The sequence below is a fragment of the Saccopteryx leptura genome, chromosome 3, assembly GCF_036850995.1.
Source record: "Saccopteryx leptura isolate mSacLep1 chromosome 3, mSacLep1_pri_phased_curated, whole genome shotgun sequence".
NCBI classification, from domain to species: Eukaryota; Metazoa; Chordata; class Mammalia; order Chiroptera; family Emballonuridae; genus Saccopteryx; species Saccopteryx leptura.
The window spans coordinates 338230155-338245654 of NC_089505.1; the positions used below are offsets into that span (position 1 = coordinate 338230155).

General features: G+C 39.3%; 1 protein-coding gene across 1 annotated transcript in view; it reads right to left on the reverse strand.

Annotated features, from left to right (window-relative positions):
• Positions 1 to 14674, reverse strand: part of ZNF706 (zinc finger protein 706) — an 87888-nt gene extending 73214 nt beyond the window's left edge. The window contains exons 1-2 of the mRNA XM_066379248.1: positions 14533 to 14674; positions 8707 to 8790 (exon numbers count right to left, since the gene is read on the reverse strand). The gene's annotated coding sequence lies outside the window, so the exon portion shown is untranslated. The remainder of the gene's footprint in view (positions 1 to 8706; positions 8791 to 14532) is intronic.
• Positions 14675 to 15500: the final 826 nt, after the last annotated feature.

The window sequence follows — 15500 nt, forward strand, 5'->3', positions numbered from 1 at the left end:
GACTTTTCACTCTTGCTTCTATCTCCTGACCAAAACCTAGCATTCCCCACGTGGCCCTGTGTGGCATGGCGTGCCCCCTCTCTGGAAATATAAGCAACACATTCTTCTTTAAATGTCAGTGACATCTCCATATCATCATTCAGTCACCTCCATGATAACTCTAGTAAAATAAAACTGTGTAGGTACAGATGAGATAATGACCTACATTCAGTTGTTGCCTGTGTCAAGCTGGGGGAAATTCCCTGCTCTCCAAGCTTCATACAGCTGTGGCTGGTTGGGTCACTTGCTTAGGACACCTTACAAATGATAACCAGACTGCTAACTCAGTCTGCATGCCAGCCAGGTAGCTTTGCAATATTTTAGGATTACACATCAGACCCCTAGACTGAGCTAATTTTTCAAAATAATTGATTTTTCTTGAAGGTGACAAAGGCATCTGGGGAGAAGATTGGAGAATGACAAATGATCACTGCAGCTATTATTTGTCTCTTCTGGGACAATTAGTCATTGAGCATGCCCTGCTGAAGCTAGGTCCCTGGTATTCCCATATGAAATTGAGTTCATTATTGCTTAAGCCTCCTAACAATAGTAATAACAGCCACAACAATTGGGCCCCTGCTGTTTGTCTCTAATCTTCACGTCAGACTTTCACAGTAGGTCTGATTATCCTTAAATTTATTGATGAAGAAACTGAGATTCCAAGAGATTAATTTTCTCATTGTCACACAGATAAAAGGTGGAGAGCTAGTAAAAAAGAGCCAGGATTGAGAGTCCAAATCTGTCCAATTCCAAGCTCTTTGCTCTCTCCCCCACCACACAGTTCCCCTGGAATGAATTCCAGTGTGGAAAACTCTTCTGTCTGGCTGTGAACCACATGGCCACCAAGGTTCTTTCCACGTACGACCATGACCTGATACTCTTCTGGGTTACACAGGTAAATCTCTTTACATCTCTGGCTCTTTTTTCCCAGTCTGAAAAATGAGGTTTTAGAGTGGATGTTGTTTATGATAACAGTTTGGATTCTTAAAAGATGATGATAACTTTGCTAAGTATGATGTATGAGAAATTTATATTTTATATCCTTATTTCCAAAGTAGATCTGGAGTACCCAAATATCCAATGTTAGTTTTCTTTAGCTGACATTTTTACTTTTCTTCTTTCACATAATTTCAGAAAGTCAACAAAGAATATAAATAGGTTAACCTTAAAGAGAGCTATCTTTAGTGGCTCAGAATTTAAAGTACAAATAAGAAAAGGATGTCTTTAATAAACAAATGATGTGTCATTTGGAACAAATGCAATATGATATGTGGGTTCACCCAACATAGTCATCAGGATACTTCAGCATACTTGGCATAGTTAAAATTTCCAAGGTGTATGTGTGTCTAGTTGCCAACCTTAGTATTTAATTCCACCACGGATGGGCCTCAGCAGGGCTCCTGCCTTCAGCCGTCTTTCTGTCAGTGGGGATAGATGGATATGCATAGACCTTTCTCTTGCCTGATGCATCTTTTAACTTATGGCTTACATGTGCCAGATGTTTGGTTCACTAGAATCTGTAATGATAATAGTCGTTATTATTTGTCCCACCAGGGGATTGGACTGAAGGCCTTTTCCTATTAGCTCTAGAGGCTAGTCAACTGTCCTCACCAATCACTCGGTTCAGGAGATGTGAAATTTTTAAATTAGTCAGGCAAGTCATGCTACTTCATTGTGCTTCATTTTCTACATTTTTTCCACAGGGATAATAACACTACTGTGATACTTAATGGAAGCCAGTATTTTGCCTGATAGTATGTGTTGACTGCAAGTAGTTGACTGGCTTATAAAATAACCCAATTAACTGGAGCGAAAGACAATATACAAAATTAAAAACCATTGCATTGAATAAAACCTAATTATAACTAAATTGAAAATAAGCTTAAATGTTTTTTCTTTTCTAGAAACATTTTCAGTTTGGAGAAAATTTGATATGGGGAAAAGAAACTGAGAGAATAAGAAGATAATCTTTCCTATTTTTAAGTCAAAAGTTTTTGAGGAAAATGCATGTTCTAATCCCTGATTTTTCTTGCTATGCAATAAAATGTACTAGTCAATATAATTTGCTGTCACATGATGATTCTGTGTTCCTTATTTTTCTGGGAAACTATCTTTTGCTTTAACATAGTATTGTAATTATTAGCATATATTTTTAGCTGACAACACATTTTATGTTTCATAATAGAAATGCTTAGTCTATATTGTGATCAACAGTGGCAGAATGAACACTTCAGGTCACAAACCTGTATTGAAATGTGAATGAAGGTAGCAGGTCCAGAACATTGGAAATGAGGCTGAATAAGCATTTAAAGCAGGGTGTGATTCTAAATAACACCAATATATCTGGTTACTGCCTACTTAGGAAAGTGATGAGCCAACTTGCTAGACGAGTCCAACAGAGACTAACGTGAAGCTCGGAAATTGTGAGAGTTCTCACGTTCTCTTCCTATAGGATGACATTTGTCAGGTGAAAAGAAAATTGCCAAAAATTGTGCTTTTCAACAAAACCTAAAACAAGCTGTAGGATTTTAACGTTAAAACAGGGTTTTGGTATTTCTCAGTGCAGTTAGTTTCTGAGAGCAGCTGGCTGCTGTTTTTGCCTGTTATAGCTGAATACCCGACACAGCACGTCACTGACTCCTTTACACTGAAAATCTCACCCGTGTCCCAGTAGAATGATCTATACCTGCAGAAGTCCTAATGGACAGTCATTTTCTGTCATCTAAAAATATCATCAGTCTATTTGTTACAAGGAATTCTGGCTCTACAAATTTTCTTTTCTTTCATGTTCTTCCTCCTTCCAAACAAACAAACAAAAAAAGTTAGGCAACTGTTGACATTTTCTCAAATCATGACTGCTTCATGACATCCCGAAGCATGTGCTGGAGGTGGGAAATGTAGAGAGATTGTCTTACTGCAGTGTGCGGACTAACCAGGACTGCCTCTGGAAAATTATAGGAGACAAATCAAGTCCTGCTCAAATGGAATCATTATGAGGTCGATCTTATGTATAAACATGTTGATTTCCATTTATAAGTCAATTATATCTGTTCTACTTACATTTTAGCCTCTTTGAAATGACATTGTAGAATGTTTTCTTATTTTTCTCTTTACATCCTTTACTTCTACGGCTACTTGGAAATCGTCATCACAGCAGGTAAAGCATTTGCTTAAAGTAAGAAGATGAGTGCTGGAAGATCTGTTAACAGTGAGGAAGACTTGAGAAGCATCATGGTTTCTGAGTTCTGGTGGGAATGCGAGGCTGGGACCTCTGAGAAGAAGGGGATGATGGATGTACGAGGTTCATCACGTGAGCAGTAAGAAAGAATGATGCATAGTCAGTCTCTCACAAATAAATAAAAGATAACCTCCAAAAGAAAGTGAAATTGTGCAAATGAGCATGGCAAATCAGATCATCACCATCTTTATTATATGCGGCTTAAGTGTCTATCGCCGATAGCTTATTGGTTGCTTGCGTAACTGTACTAGTCAATGGGGTGAAGTTGCCACGGCATTCAAATAGTCCTACCTTCTGGCATGCCACCTCACAAATTGAGGTTAAAGACTGGAGCAATTATTATGCTGTTAAGAAATCTTAACACCAGAAGGGGTCTTTGCAATGGTACAAGACTAGAGGTTCTCCAATTGAAAAATAATGTCATAATAGCTAAGTGTTTGACTGGCTCCTCTAAAGGTGAAATACATGTCATTCCAAGAATTGATTTAGCTCCATCTCAAACAGGGTTGTCATTTCAATTGAGACGTAGACAATTTCCTGTAAAACCTGCCTTTGCTATGACCATCAATAAGTCTCAGGGCCAAACGCTTAAGTGTGTTGGCATTTTTTTACCTGAGCCTGCATTTGGACACGGTCAACTTTATGTTGCCTGTTCAAGAGTTCGTGAAAGAATGGACATTAAATTAAAAATAATTGATGGTCCTCTGCAAGGCGAGCTTAAAAATGATGGAAAGATCTACACAAGAAATGCTGTGTACAAAGAGATCTTTGACATGTGAATTAACATTTTGTTATTTAAATCACTTTTATTTATTGAGCTAGCGGTGGCTCTTAAGAAATGTACCACCAGTGGTTTCCTTCATTGCACTCTACTTTAAGCAATTAAGCAAGTAGAAGGGGGAAACCCCGTGGGGCAGTAAGCAAAGGGGCGTCCTCGCTGCCTGCCCTGGGTAATTCAGTTTGAATTAGCAGACACCTTTGCACAAATCATTTTAATTACAATTTATAATATCTAGAACAGCGGTCATTTCGTATGACCGCCAGGCTTTCTAGTTTTTTATATAAGCAAATATCCTCAGGCAAAAGTTGGAGTTAAGAATGAGATTGTTGGCCCTGGCCAGTTGGCTCAGTGGTAGAGCGTCGGCCTGGCGTGCAGGAGTCCCGGGTTCGATTCCCGGCCAGGGCACACAGGAGAAGCGCCCATCTGCTTCTCCACCCCTCCCCCTCTCCTTCCTCTCTGTCTCTCTCTTCCCCTCCCGCAGCCAAGGCTCCATTGGAGCAAAATGGCCCGGGCGCTGGGGATGGCTCTGTGGCCTCTGCCTCAGGCACTAGAGTGGCTCTGGTCACAACAGAGCGATGCCCCAGGTGGGCAGAGCATCACCCCCTGGTGGGCGTGCTGGGTGGATCCCGGTGGGGCGCATGTGGGAATCTGACTGCCTCCCTGTTTCCAGCTTCAGAAAAATACAAAAAAAAGAAAAAGAAAAAAAAGAATGAGATTGTACATTTAGCTCTGTGTCCTGTATAATGAATTTTATATTAAAGTCTGCAAATCTGTTCCATTAACAGAAATGATATTTTTTCATTATTCATTCTGTGATTCCTTTTCTCTGCCACCTGGTGGATTATACTTATAACTGCAGTGGTAATGTCCTGGGTTGAACATGTCAACCAATGTTTATGTTTTATGCTTTATCTCATTTGAATTTTTCCAAGTAATTGACAAACACTGTTAATAAACATTTTAAAGCTCATCATAGGTTAATAACAAAAATCTCAAGGGTATCTAGGTCCCTTTTAAGATTCCTTTGAAATGAATTTTTATTATTAAATTATTTTTTACTTAGGCCCATTTCTATGGAGAAATGGAGTGGTCATAAAACTATGGGCAAGAATCTTGGTGAAGTTCTTTATTTTAGATTTTTGAAATTTAATTTATTTTTACTAGAGTTATCATATAATATTATATTAGTGTCAGGTATACAACGAAGTGATTAACTATCATATATTTTAAAGTGATCACCATAAGTCTAGTAATCATCTGATAGCACAAGTAGTTATCATAATATTATTGATATATTCCCAATGGTGCACTTTACATCCCTGTAACTTATTCTATAACTGATCATTAATACCTCTTAGTTCCTGTCCCCTTTTTGCCCATTTTTTGACCCCATGCCATCTGGAAACCATCAGTTTGTTCTCTGTATCTATGAGTTTGTTCTTTTGCATTTTTTAAGTTACAAAAGATTTCAAGCATACAGGATTATGAAAGAATTTTACAGCACCTAAGAATATAGCCCCCACTGAGAGAGTCTACCATTAACATTTTACTTCACTTGATTTGTCACAAATCATTCATATACTTATCCCTCTGTCTACTCTTATATTTTTAATAAATTTTAAATTAAATTGTAGATATCAGTTTCCTTCTCCCTAAATGCATTTCACTAATGAGAGTTCAATATTTGTTAATAATTATTTTTCCTTCTTTATAGGTAAAGATTTCATACATATGGATGCACAAATCTTAAAGAGCACCATGGGATGAGTTTGGGTCTCCTTTAAATGTTTATAAAATACAGAATATTATCATCACCCCATTTTCACTTCCCTGTCCCAACCAATCCCCACCCCCACTCCATCAGAGGAAACTGCTGTTCTGATTTTCCTCCATAGGTGGATGGATAAAATGTCTGTTCTAGAACTTCACATAAATGAAGTTATACAATGTATGCTCTTTCGTTCAGCATGTTTTTAGCAACAAACAATAAGTTTATTACATGATGTGCTGCTCAAGCTATGCAATATGTCTCTTTTCTTCCCTTTTACCAACCAGTATTTCTTTACTTTTGACTAATAATAATCTTATATTTGTTCCACAAAATCTTTACCAAGTACTTACAAATCAGGCTTAAATGAAAGGTAGCAAATTACAGAAAGATACATGCAGATAATAGATAGTTAAATTTTTAAAATATAAGATAAAATCACATGCATGCTACTTAATTCTCACAATCAAGCATTACTATCCCATTTCCCCCAGGATAAAACTGAGGCAATTTGTTCTGGGCCATGGAATTAGATAAGAATCCTTATTCTGACTCAATTTCCACACACTTTTAAGTTTTTACATTATTTCCCTCTTCTACCAAATTTTTATTAACATAATGTTTTGAAATTTATCCATGTTGCTGCTTGTTTAAGTTCTGTTCTTTTTATTGTTGAACAGAATTCCATTATAGATGTCAACAACAGTTTGATCATCTAGTCTCCTACTGATGGACAAAACTATGTGGTGCTACTATGAACATTCTTGTGCAAGTCTTCTTGTAAACACGTTTCAGTTACCTTGGGTAAATACATAAGAGTGAAATTGCTGGGCCATATGATAAGTGTATGTTTAGTTTTTACAAAAGTGCCAGACATTTTCCCAAAGTGGTTGTACCATTTCACCTTCTCAAGAACAATGTTTAAGAATTCTGGTTGCTCCACATCCCCACCAGCACTTGATATTGTCTATGTCTTCCAATTTTAATAAAGGGATGCTAAGCCTACATACTGGTTAGAGATTGTTCAATTCATCGATTTTGCCTTCATCAGTAATATGGGCAAAAAGTGTCTAGGTTCTTTTCAGAAGCTATAACCTAACATTCTCTACTACTCAACTCATCAAAAATTTAGTTATAAGAAATCATAAATCATTCTTTGAGAACATATACTCATTCATTTCTCTTAAAGCCCAAATTTCATCCTGGGGGCAGAGAACTAAATATTTGGACAGCTTTCTATCCATTTCTTCCTCATGTAATGGTTTTGTTCTGAGACTCACTTTATGTTATACGTTGAGTGTCCTTTGAGCAGCACTATAAAAAACAGTCACATGGAACTCGGCTTGTATTTACTAAGGAAATCAGTGAAGACAACCTCTTCTAGCAAATGGTTCTTTCCAATTCTTCTGTAATTCACTTCTGGAACATCTAGGCTTCTTTTTCCTGAGCTACGGGCAGTTTTTTGTCTGTTTGCTCGCTTATCTTACAGATGCTACAACACTTATGACTGATCCTTTCTCTCTTTGTTTGGTAACTAGGAAGTTTAGAGATTGTGACCTACCTACTTTGGCAGAATTTCTGGTATATTATACATTTTTGTGTATGTAACTCCCAGCTTCATTTTACAATACCATCATGTTTTTCTCTTCATCTTCCTTCTTTACCTATTTTGATCCTTTCATATTTTGTTAACTGCTTCAAATAATTCCTAGACTGAAGTTAAAATACTAGGCTTATTTGGTACACTGTTTAAAACACTGATTATTAAAAGAGAATGTCACTAGTGATATATATATGGGGTGGGCAAAAGTAGATTTACAGTTTTGAGTACACAAAACTCAGAGTTCATTCCTGTATTATTTATTCACTATTGTATTATTTTCCATATGAACAACTGTAAAATCTACTTTGAGGTTTACAACCTAAACTTACCCCTGTATGTTTGGAACAGAAGTGAAACACAAAAACAGGTTAAATAACATGCTTTGATAATTAAGGTAATTAGAATTGCTAGTCATTTAATAATAGCAGTATTACTCACAATAACCACAAGGTGTTTACAACCTAAACGTCCATCAACAGATGAATGATTAAACAAACTGTGGTATATACATGTGATGGAATATTATTCAACCATAAAAAGGAATGCAATTCTTCTTTTTTTTTTTTTTTTTTTTTAACAGATACAGAGATAGTCTATCTCAGAGAGAGGGTAGATAGGGGCAGACAGACATTAACGAAGAGAGATGAGAAGCATCAATCATTAGTTTTTAGTTGCGACACCTTAGTTGTTCATTGATTGCTTTCTCAATGCGCCTTGACCGTGGGGCTACAGCAGACTGAGTAACCCCTTGCTCGAGCCAGTGACCTTGGGTCCAAGCTGGTGAGCCTTGCTCAAACCAGATGAGCCCGCGCTCAAGCTGGCGACCTCCGGGTCTCGAACTTGGGTCCTCTGCATCCCAGTCCGACGCTCTATCCATTGCGCCACCCACCTGGTCAGGCAAGGAATGCAATTTTAACATACCCTCTAACATGGATGAATCTTGGAAACATTATGCTAAGTAAATAAGTCAGACAGAAAAAGACAAATATGATCTGATTCCACTAAATGAAGTATCTAGAATAGACAAATTTATAAAGGCAGAGATGGAGTAAAAGTTACCAGGGCTGGGAGAGTGAGGAATGGGAAGTTACTGCTTAGTGGTTATAGAGTTTCTGTTTGGGGTGATGAAAAAGTTTTGAAAATAATAGTGATAATGGTTACACAACATTGTGAATGTACTTAATGCCACTGAATTGAACACTTAAAAGTGGTTAAAATGGTAAGCTTCATGTTATACATATTTTAACACAATAAATAATTTAAAATAAGTTACATACCATTCTTTTGTGTTTAGGGTAATTAGAGCTGCTGGTCTTTTAATGGGTTGTAAGTTGTGTGATCCGATGTTCCCGCATGGCATACTAGAACCCATACCACATAGTCAATCATTGTAAAGAACATCATGTTTTATTAGAGGAACACTGTTTTAACTGAGAATTACGTTTAAGAGTACATGACCAAAGAAACAGTATTTGGAAATTGCAGAGATGACCAGAAATATACCGTAAGAGCCAAGACACTGTAAGAAGACATACATAAAGAGAGAGGGAAGTACGGACTCCGGACACTTACCAAGCAGGGCTGACCCTGTGCAACGGGTCCTGAAATTTCTGAAATGGTTCAGAAACATGGTCTGCCCTAAGAGTCAAAGCAGCAGGGCAGGGACTCTGGATAGGGAGACATGACAGCAGACAGATAGACAGGTCTGCCTGTGGCACGCCTCTAATCAAGACAGGTAGAGGGAAACAGGAAATACCGTATTTCCCCATGTAAAAGATGCTCCCATGTATAAGACGCACCTTAATTTTGGGACCTGAAATTTGAAAAAATATATATATTACATAAAATTATTGAAATCAAGTTTTATTCATCATAAAACTCCTCATCACTGTCAAAACTCCCATCTATTAGCTTGTCCTCATCTGTGTCTGATGACGAATCACTGTCTTCAACAATGAGCGGGAAATGCAAGTAAAAAATCTACGACCACTGTATAAGATGCACTCAGTTTTTAGAACCCAAATTTTTCGGGAATAAAGTGCATCTTATACATAGAGAAATACGGTAGTTGTCTGGATGGTGTATATATGAGGGCAAAAGTTCCCGCCCACTGGGAAGGGCACTGGGCAGCCCTCCAGCTTCAGGGTGGAGTTAAGGATCTAATCAGTTTCATGGATCAAGAACTCAAAAATAGAGTGTATGGAAAAGTTATCAAAATCCTTGATAATATTTATGTTCTTCAATTAAAAATTATGTTTTTAAGAACTTTATTTCATGGAAGTAATTATTTAGCACAAAAATGTAACTATTAGTACATTTTTATAATAACAGTGCTTAAAATAAAAAAAACTGTGATTGGCTTAAATGTCCAACAATAAGGAAATTCATACAGCAAAAGGACATGTAGCCATTAATATTACAGTTGTGGAAGAATTCTCAAAGGCAAATAAAGATGTTTCCATTTTTCTATAGACTATAGACTGTTCCCTGGTTAGAGAGTACACATGAAATTAGGCCACTGAAAAATGAAAATGAGATTACACTGCCAACATTTTATGACACTATCTGTTACTCGGACCTTTTGGTGCAAAGTAAGCTCTTGGGATGAGGGGTCTTTCTTTCACACATTTCATATTGTTAACATGTAAAGGTAATTTTCTTACCTTTGTATGCTTTACAGAGAGAACATTTTTATAAAGTCTTGCATAAATGCATAGTCAAAACATGATATTAAACAGTTTGTTTCTATTATTGCAGATAGGTCGCCTCATTCAGTAGTAAATACCACTTTCATTCACTCATTCACTCACTGAATGCCAACCGTGTACCCAGCATTGGTGAACATCAGACAGAAACCCTGATAGTTACAGGTTGCTTACATTCTGAAGGGGAGGGCAGGCAGACACCAATAAGTTAACCGTGATTGTAGGTAGTGATCAACGCTATTAAAAATATTGAACAGGAGAGAGCAAGACTGGACAGGGTACAGTGTTCAAAAAAGGCCTTATTCTGAAAAATAGATATTTGACCAGCCATATATCTGCACACCAGTCAGCACACCAAGGGAAAGTATTTTGCACTTGGCACCTCTATCAAGTAATAGATCGTGTCATTTCATCCTATTTATACTCATATGCTGTGTAGTAAAGTATGGCTGGATACAGGTGGTGTATTATTGAGAAGAAGCTTTCAATGTCATTCTTGACTCATTTTGTTTTTCACTGAAAAGTCAGAAAAAGTATTATTATAAAGTCATTAATTTGAACTTAATAAAATGAGCTTCAAATGTCTAACACCCAGAAAACTTCTAGGACACTGCTCTAAGTGGACTCTGTTCCAAAGCTACTGGCCTAGGGTGGAAGCACCAGACAGTGGGGGGAGCTGGCCTCCTCCCCTTACCACCCCCCCCCCCCCACTGGACCCTACAGCAAGGCTGTTCGTGCCAACCACCCTGCGGCAGAGTTCATTTTATTCATCCATTCAGTGAATATTTACTAAGTGTCTAGTGCGTGTGAGGGTCTTGGGATGATAGGGAGCAAGACCAAACCTGCCCCTCGTGTGCACAGAGCTTGTAGCCTAGTGGGAAAGGCAGACAATTAAGCAATTACAAGCTCTGGCTGGTTACCTCAGTGCAGGGGTCCCCAAACTACGGCCTTGCGGGCCGCATGCGGGCCCCCTGAGGCAGCTCTTTCATTGGTGGTCAGTGAGAGGAGCACAGTATGTGGCGGTGCCGCAAAGCGCAGCGTGCTCACCTATAGTACTACTTCCGGTGACGCAGGATGCACGCGTCATATCACTTGTTACGGCTAGCAGTGACAAATATGAAACCGAATATTGACCATCTCATTAGCCAAAAGCAGGCCCATAGTTCCCATTGAAATACTGGTTTGTTGATTTAATTTACTTGTTCTTTATTTTAAATATTATATTTGTTCCCGTTTTGTTTTTTTACTTTAAAATAAGGTATGTGCAGTGTGCATAGGGATTTGCTCATAGTTTTTATTATAGTCCGGCCCTCCAATGGTCTGAGAGACAGTGGACTGGCCTTCACTGTCCCCCTGTGTAAAAAGTTTGGGGACCCTTGCCTCAGTGGGTTAAGAGCATCCTCCCCAAACAACAGGTGGCAGGTTCGATCCCTGGTCAGGGCACACACGGGAAGCAACCAAAGAATTTATGACTGACTGGAACAACAAATGAATGCTTCCCTTTCCTCTCCCTTCTCTCTCCTTTCCTCTCTCTGTCTTTCTAAAAATCAAAAAAATTAAACCTTGGCCACTAGGTTAGTTGGTTGGAGTGTCATCTGGGAGCGCAGAGGTTATAGGTTAGATTTTCTGGTCAGGGTACATACAGGGGCAACTCTATATTCCTGTCTCTCTCTCTCCCTGCCTCTTTAAAATAAAATAAAATAAAGTAAAGTAAAGTAAAGTAAAATAAGCAATCACAACAAACTGTAGCAGGTACTGAGAGGTTGCCGAGAAGACACTGAGCCTGAGCATTGGGCGCATGAGGAAATGTGAGAAAAGGGAAGCCAGTGACTCGTCAGGTTGCTCCCATGTATAAGAAGTATCTTAATTTTGGGGCCTGAAATTTATAAAAAAAATGTATTATGTAAAGTTATTGAACTCAAGTTTTATTCATCATAAAATTTATACAACTCCTCATCACTGTCAAAACTGCCATCCATTAGCTTGTCCTCATCTGTGTCTCATGACAAATCACTGTCTTCATATATTGCCTTGTCCTTAGTTTCATCTATGGCATTTGAAATGCCACAACCACTGTATAAGATGCACCCAGTGTTTAGATCCCAAATTTTTGGGAAAAAAGGTGCGTCTTACACATGGGGAAATATGGTTATCTTATTTTTAATGGAATACTGTAAACCAGGGGTAGGGAACCTATGGCTCCGTGAACCAGATGTGGCTCTTTTGATGGCTGCATTTGGCTCGCAGACAAATCTTTAATAAAAAAAATAATAACGTTAAAAATATAAAACATTCTCATGTATTACAATCCATTCATTTCCTACCGCTCATGTTCATGGTTGCGGGTGGCTGGAGCCAATCACAGCTGTCCTCTGGGACAACACCAAATTTTTATTGGATAATGCATAAGGTACACGGGTGGTTCTATGGCTCTCACAGAATTACATTTTAAAATATGTGGTGTTCATGGCTCTCTCACCCAAAAAGTTTCCCGACCCCTGCTGTAGGTATTTTTATCAACTGAGCTGGAGGCTCCTGAGACCCATCCTCAGTGGCCCAGGCATGATGAGCTCAAATCAATGGAGCCATGGTTGTTGGAGGGGAAGAGAGAGAGAGAGAGAGAGAGAAAGGGGAGGGGGAGGAGTAGAGAAGCAGACGGTTGCTTCTCCTGTGTGCCCTGACCAAGATTTGAACCGGGGCCATCCACATACCAGGTGATGCTCTACCACTGAGCCACCAGCCAGGACCTATTTGTAAATATTCTTATATTTATCCGGTATTAATTTTATCTGCAGATCCTGGTAGAGTATCTGCTGATGGTAGACACTCATTAACTAAATTGACCTGTTTGCTGAACCAATGAGCAGTGGGGTTGATGGAAAGGAAGGTGGGCTGAGCCATGCTGGAGTCTAGACTCGGTTCCGCGCCTCCTGGGAAGTCAGTGCAGGGTCTTGGATCCGCAGGCGGTATAAAGCAGCCACTCTGCTGAGGAAGAATTGGGGGTGGCAGTTGTGTCTGCACAGGGAATTTTAGGAGGCTGTTGTGCAAATGCAGGCAACCAGATTACAGTTGTAAGGGGAGAGAGGAAGAAACCAAAAGAAATGAAAGGGGGAAAATAGAGCAGAGAAAAAAACCACTCAGAAACACAGAAAATAAGAGGGAGGGAGGCAGACAGTGAGACAGAACAAAGAAAAGGAGCGAGCAAGAGAAAGATGAAAGAGGAAACATTAAAGGGGCGGGTGCTGAGAACTGCTGAGAGAGAGAGGCGCAGAGGACAAGGGGCTGACGGTTCTTACCACTGACTCTCACTATGCTGTGCCAGGCTGACGCCTGCTGAGAGGGCATTGTCCGTCTCCTGCCAGTTCTCTTTGCCTCTTTGGGGACAGAGCCAGCAATACTCAGGGGGGAAAGTGTGGTTTCAGTATTCGATCCAAGGAAGAAGAGGAAGGGAGGGAGGGAGGGAAGGAGGGAAGCTCCGCGACAGTACTGTATTCTCAGGGTCCTGTGGGCGTCCGACAGCATCGGGGACATGCGGGGGTGGGGGCTGCAATGTGTGCAGGAAACAAGCTGGCTGGAACCAGGCTGAGGGCAGAAAGCTTCCAGCCAACTGGGAGGAGGTTCAGGGCCAGGTCCTCTCAAAGAAGGAACTGGGAGAGGAACAGAGCACGGGGGCTCTGGGAAGATGACTATGGTCCCTGGCGCATTTAAGTGGTGTTTAATAGAATGCTCCAAACACTGGCAGTGGGGGTGAGGGCAAGCACACACTCCGATTAGGATGTGGGAGCCACCTGCTGTTCTTAGCCCCCCTTCCTCCTGACGTCGGGGCTCAGGGCCTTGCAAAGCAGATTTTGCCGGTGAACAGCTTTAGAACCCAAAGCTCACAGGCAGGGGATCAATATCTGAGTTATTTCATTTTTTTAAACTGGCAAGATTTAGTAGGGTTTTATAACCATTATGAGTAGTCATTGTTTTAGGGTTTGACAAATGTGGGGCTCCCTCTCCTCTCTGAGCCAGAGAAGGATTTCCCTCACTGTAGCCTGCCTCCGAGGTGGTGAGTCCTTGGGTAATAAATAGTCCTTGTTCTGTGTTTGTTTGTTGCATGTTGCTAGTGGTGGAATCCAAATAATTTAACAACCAGTTCTCTGCCCTAATGAGCGTTTTAAGTATGAAAAAAGATATACTGAAAGGTAGTTTATTATTTCATGCATTTAATACTTAAATAAGAACAATAAAAGAGGTACACAAAACTAGATTATGTTATTAAAAGTTTTTAAATATTAATGAAAAAATATTAAATTAAATAATACCTGACAAAAAGCAATAAAACTGTTTTTTAAGATAATTCCAATAACAGCTTGTCACCCTCTGGTTGTTTGGCACCTTTTCTCTTTATGTTACCTGTATTCTTGGCGAAGCTCCGATGATCACTGAATTAAGTTCTATAATTCCTTGGAATCATCTTCAATACTCAAAGAGCTTTCTGTTTCACATGATAGAATGACCATGGTATCTGATCTGACTTGCATAATCCAATGGAATTATAAACCTGAAGAAGGCCAGAAGGTTGAAATGAGAGGGAGGTAAGAGAGAGAGATACCTTTCTTGATACCCTACCCTTAAGGACCCCCACTCTCCAGGAGTTGGAGTTTGGCTTAGGTTCGAGAATTCAACCCTAAAATAGAAACTGTCAGAGCACTAACAATAACTCTGAAAATGGAAAAGGGTCAGATGTGGGGGAGGCTATAAAGGAAAATTAGTAGAGCGTGGTGAAGGATAGGGAGAAGGGGTGTGTGGAGCACCAGAGCCCTAACTGCTGCTGGGGCTCTCCTGTTGCTCTCATCTGTCCTACCCAGATGCAAACAGAGAATCTCATTAGAATCCCACTGACTCTATCAGATAGCATGCCACTCCTACTAAAATGACTGAAATGAGGATGTAGAACAACTCAAATTTCACACATATTGGGGAATATATTTCACACCATTATGGGGAAAGGTCTGATAATGTCTTGGAAAGTTAATCATACATTTATTGAATAAACCAGAAATCAAACTCTTAGGGAAAACATAATTCCCCAAACAGACTTTTACAGAAATCTTTATGGCAGCTCTATTTATAATGGCCAAAAAGAAGAAACAATCCAAATGTCCTTCAACTAGAGGAGAAATAAACAAATTATGGTATATTTGTAAAATGGAATATTATTCAGCAAAAAAAAAGAAGTTGATACACACAACCATAATGATGAATAACAAAAAATTGAATAAACAAATGTTGGTATTTTTATATCATGAAATAGCCACTAACAATTAAATACAATGAATGATCGAGCTCTGGACACATAGTGTAGTTGGTTAGAGTGTCAT